Genomic DNA, 5,266 nt, shown 5'->3' with positions numbered 1-5,266 from the left:
TTGCTGGTATGTTACAAGACTTTAATGGACAATTTTTGCGACAAAAACTATTAAACCTTTTTTTGAAAATCTTGAAGAATACCTACATATTTTTTTTAGATTTTTAGAACTCAATGTTAATTAAGTATGACCATCTAGGTTTAATTACTATGAACTTATGTGTTTCTTGTTTTTCAACACTGTTATGTTTTATACACAAATTTTCAAATAAAAATTTGAAATTCTAAACTAAAATTTGTTTTGCTATTCTTGTTATTTCGCGGTATTGTTTTAAACGTGATTAATGAATTATTAATTTTGATGAAAATATTTTAAATCCTTCACTTGTACAATATTGCTACAAAGACTACACAAGGTTAAGTCAGGGTATTACGCAGGTTTATTAACGATGGCAGGACTGGCGAGCACGCGAAATATACCAACGCCCACCTTGATGAAAATAGCTATCCTAATGCTACACTAAAGTTAGATTTTGAGGTTTATTGAAACAAAATATTCAATTTAAATTTTAAGTAAAGGCAATGAATTTAATTTTAGACTAAACGCACTGAATTTAAATGGAAGTAGCAATCCCACCGCTGTCACCAAATCAGCAGATTATGTTAGGCTGGTAAGACCTGGCCATTTATTTGTTTGTGGGTACGTTTGTCATTGACCAACCCTTATGCAAACTGTGTTAATTTACAGTGTTTAAATCAAAAGTGTAATTCAAAGTTCACTAGGTTTATTCAAAGTTAAACTGATATAGTAATAATTTTCTACAGTAAAAACTTACGTCTACCTCTCTACGCTTGAAAGGGCAAGAGAGGTGCTTTCTTGCCGATTAGATCTCCGTATAATTTGTAGAGCAGCGACAAAACTCTGACGGATGTTTGTTTGAGCTACTTTGAATTAACTCGATCAATGAAACGATCACTTTCCACTATGTGGTAGAGAGATACACGGTCTTAAGCCATGTGACGAGTGGGTCACATGACTACACCTGGTCTTCAGATTTTCTTTCCCAACTTACGTCTAAACGAAATGAGGTATCGCTCTGAAAGTTTGGGAAATGAAAGAGAAGGTAATAAAGTCCACGTCTCTGCTTTTTTCCGGTGGAAATTTTGAAAAAAAATTTTTTGAAGAAAATACCAGTGGAAGTTTTCTTTCCCAACTTACGTCCACACGGAATGAGATATCGTGTTAGAAATTTGACACGATAAATAGAAGGCATGCAAGAATATGTCTCTGGTCCTAAATAATTAGAATACTGAAAAAAGTTACTATTTTGGAGAAATACCGACCGTGCTGTTGTCAAACCCTGCAAGCAATTTGCAATGTTGTCAATGGGCTAGTTATGAGGTTTATATTGATCAAAGTGGGGCAAAACAACAAAAATCGCTCACGAACATTATACACAAATAATCTAACAACTAATGTTTGCACTTTTGATGCAAATAAACAAATTGAAATCATTAAATTGCACGTGTCTGACATACATATCAGCTGTTTCAGAGCAGCACTAGCGCAGCGAGTAGACAATTTCGAACTTCTACGGGTCTGTGGGTAAAACAGATTCCATGATTGCCGACAGAGAAAGTAAGAGGTCAAACTTCTGCTGTAAAGACTGTATGCGTCCTCTCATTGACTAAGTATATTTTACTTGATCTGTACTCTCCGAGGTCTTATCTCTCTATGGTAACACTTTAAGTATCTTATGGTTTCTATCTTACCGATCGTAGCACAGTTACCATATTGAGGTATAAACATAGATAAAACTGGTAATGTTCCAGTTTATACCTGTGGTGTTACCCTATATCGTGAGGGGTAATGTAGGTTGCGCCTAGTTTTAGGCGTTAGAAACAAATTGTAAAATTTTGGGATTTGACACTTGTTGGTTGAAAATGCAATCATTCCACTTAAATGTTTATCATCATAGTTAAAAGTTTATCTTTTAGGTTGAAAATAAAATTACTTGGGTGAAAGTAAAACTCTTTTGTTAAAAATTATTTTAACTTTTTATGTATTCAGAATTATTTTTTAGTTGAAAATTTGCCTTTTTTGGGTACAAAACAATTTTCTTGGTTCAAAATTAATCTTTTTGGTCAAAAATTTAATTTTATTCATTTGAATATTCAATATTTCAGTTGAAAATTTATGTTTCTGGTTTGAAATTTAACTATGCTATTGTAAGATTTACAATTTTCGAGGGAATTTAATCACGTTATTTTTGAGAATGTAACTATTTTAAAGTTCATTTTTTTGTTGACTAATTTTTCTAATTGAAAATTTAACTTATTCCATTCGAATATTCAAAATGATCTTTGTCTTTGAAGGTTAATCTTCTTGTCTAAAAAATTATTCTTGTCGGTAAGAAATTCAAGTATTCCAATTAGATATTTATAATCTTAGTTGAAAATTCTTCTTACTGGTTGGAAATAAAATTATTGGGTTAAAAGTTGAACTCTTTTGTTAAAAATTATTTTTTTTAAGGTTCATAATTACAATTAAAAATTTATTTCTTGGGTTAAAAAAAGAGCTATTCGACTAAAAAATTGTTTCTTCTTTCGATCAAAGAGGAATGTTTTTCGAAAATTTAACCATGTTGTTTGAAAATTTGTTTCGTTTTTAGATGTTTTTTTTCGACTGGAAATGTTATCTATACCAGTTAAATATTCCATAATATTAAAAACTCAGTTCTTAAAATATTTTCTAAAAATTTCTTAAAAACTCATTTTGTTGGTTAAAAAATTCAACTATCTCATTTGAAGATTTATTTTTGTTTAATCTTATGTTTTTGGTACGAAATTCAACTATTTCAGTTGAAGATTCATCATTTTGTTTGAAAATTCTCGAGTTGGTTAAAAAATTAATTAATTCAACAATTAAATTTTTAAGAAAAAATGAAAGTATTCCATTTTCTGAAAACCTTTTTTTTTTTGTTCAAAATTCAATTATATCGTTGAAAATTATGTTTTTCTAGTTGAAAATTAATTGCCTTAACTAAAAATTAAACTCGTACATATTTGGTTAAATATGTAGCTTCTTAAGTTACAAATTCAAAGCTTTAGTTAAAAATCCGTATGAGTGAAAATCCATGCAATTTGTTCAAAAGTCTTCTCTTTGTGTAAAAAATTCATCAGATTGATTGAACATTGATCTCTGTGGTGGAAAATTAGTTTTTTCTTATTCAGAATTAATATTTTAAACTGAAAATGTAACTTATCCATGTTTTGTAGAAACTTGATCACTTTTAATAGAAATTTAATCTTCTTGGTTTAAAATTATACTATTTGGTTAAAATTTTAATTTGAGTTTTTGAAAATTAAGTTATTTACTGAATTTTATATTATTTTATTTTTATTTGAAAATTTATCTGTTTTAGCTAAAAATCAAACTAGTTTCAACTAATTCGTTGAAAATCTGTCTTGTTTTGGTCGAAGAGTAGTTTCATTAGTTGTAAATTCGTTTCTTTTTTGGTTGAAAATTAAATTTTGTTTAATTATTGAAGAATTATAATTTTATTTTAAAATTCACATTAAATATTTCATTTTTTGTGGAATAATTATACCTTCTTTTGATAAATATGCAGTCTTTTTCGTTTAAAAATGTTCTGTTTCGTCGAAAATTTAACGATTCTCTATTTTATGTTAGGAATTCATTTTTTTATTGAAAAAATTTTTTTTAGGAATTCGTTTTTTTTTATAGAAAATTCATCTTTTGGGTTGAAAATTATACTGTTTGGTGAAAATTTTATCACTATGATTAATAATTAATTTCCTTGGCTGAAAGTTCGTTTATTTTTAGTTGAAAATTAATTTTTTCAATTGAAGATGTAACTGTTCGATTTTTTGTATTAAGATTTGTATTTTTAGTTATTATTTAAATAATTTGCTTGAAAAATCGTCTTTTTGTTACGATGAAAAAATATTTCGGGTTCCAATCGTGTACAAAACTACGAATTTTTGCTTTGTTTTGTAAACGATTAAAACCCAAGATATCTCTTTTTAACATAATGAGTCGTCATGAAAGTATCAAATCTCTTGTTTTTTTGTTATTTAACATTTACTTTTCTAACTGAAAATTGAACAACTCTTGTCTTGGTTTTTAAATTTATCTTTTTTAAGTTGAAATTTTATATATTTTATTGAAACGGTAACTTTTTTGGTAGAAAATGCCTCTTTTAGGTATCAAATTCAACTTACTATTTGATTAAAAATTCAAATTTTTTGTTGAGGATTAATCATTTTAGTTAAAAAGACATTTTGTAGGTTCAAAATTGATCTTTTTGATCTCAAAATTCAAATAAAGAGTGATTAAAATGTATTAGAAACAACATTTTTTGCATTATTATTGATAATCTTGAGGTGTGTGGTTGTCTCGAAAATCATGTTTGATCCTATTTTTATATTCAAAGGACTTTCAGAGCATATTATAACCTGTGCATAAAAAACTTAAAAATAGATTTTTTCAAGTTAAGTTTAAAATTTTGTCTGAAAAATACAACAAGTTTTGATTTTTTTTTAAAGAAATATTTCTTTAAAACCACATCTGATTGCGAATACTTTCAAAAAATACATCTTTATAACATTTAAATCATTAAAGTTATGAAAGTAAAAAAAATTCTTCTTCAATATCTTCTCAGTTTTTGAAGAACACAAGAAAAAATAATTTTGTATTGCAAAATTATCGTCAAAGCTGTTTAATTTTGAATTTTCAAACTGTGCGGGATATAACAAAAATATGGATTTTTTAAAAATATTGTTAAAAGATTTGTTTTTGAAATATCCAACAAACTTTAAAATTGTTGATAGATAATATTTTTTTAAAACTGCAACTGATTGTGAATACTTTTAAAAATACACCTTAATAACATTTAAGGGAAATTATTTCAAATAGATGAAATTCTTCTACTTATTTGACGTCAAATTGCTTGAAAGTTAATTTCATAAAATAAAAATTACCATTTTTGCAATATTTTGTTTTTTTACTTGACTATTTATTTATTTAAAAATTCCTCCTTTTAAGTTAATCAAAATTAATTAGTTTTAAGCTGCTATGTAGTGGTAATTTTTTGTGTAATTTTAATAATTTTATCTTTAATTATTATTTAAGAAACGTATGTGCTACAAGAAAAAATAAATTATTGCAAAATTAACATCAAAGCTCTTTAAGTTTGCCCTTTTAAATTGTGCGGGAAATCACAGAGCCAATGAATCGCAAAAACGCCCTCATAAAATTTAATTCAGAAGATTTCAAAAAGTCAATTTGGAAAATTAATATTCAT

This window comes from Belonocnema kinseyi, chromosome 4 (genome assembly GCF_010883055.1).
Source record: "Belonocnema kinseyi isolate 2016_QV_RU_SX_M_011 chromosome 4, B_treatae_v1, whole genome shotgun sequence".
Lineage (NCBI taxonomy): Eukaryota > Metazoa > Arthropoda > Insecta > Hymenoptera > Cynipidae > Belonocnema > Belonocnema kinseyi.
The sequence above is the reverse complement of the archived record's forward strand: the minus strand, read 5'-3'. Positions refer to the sequence as shown.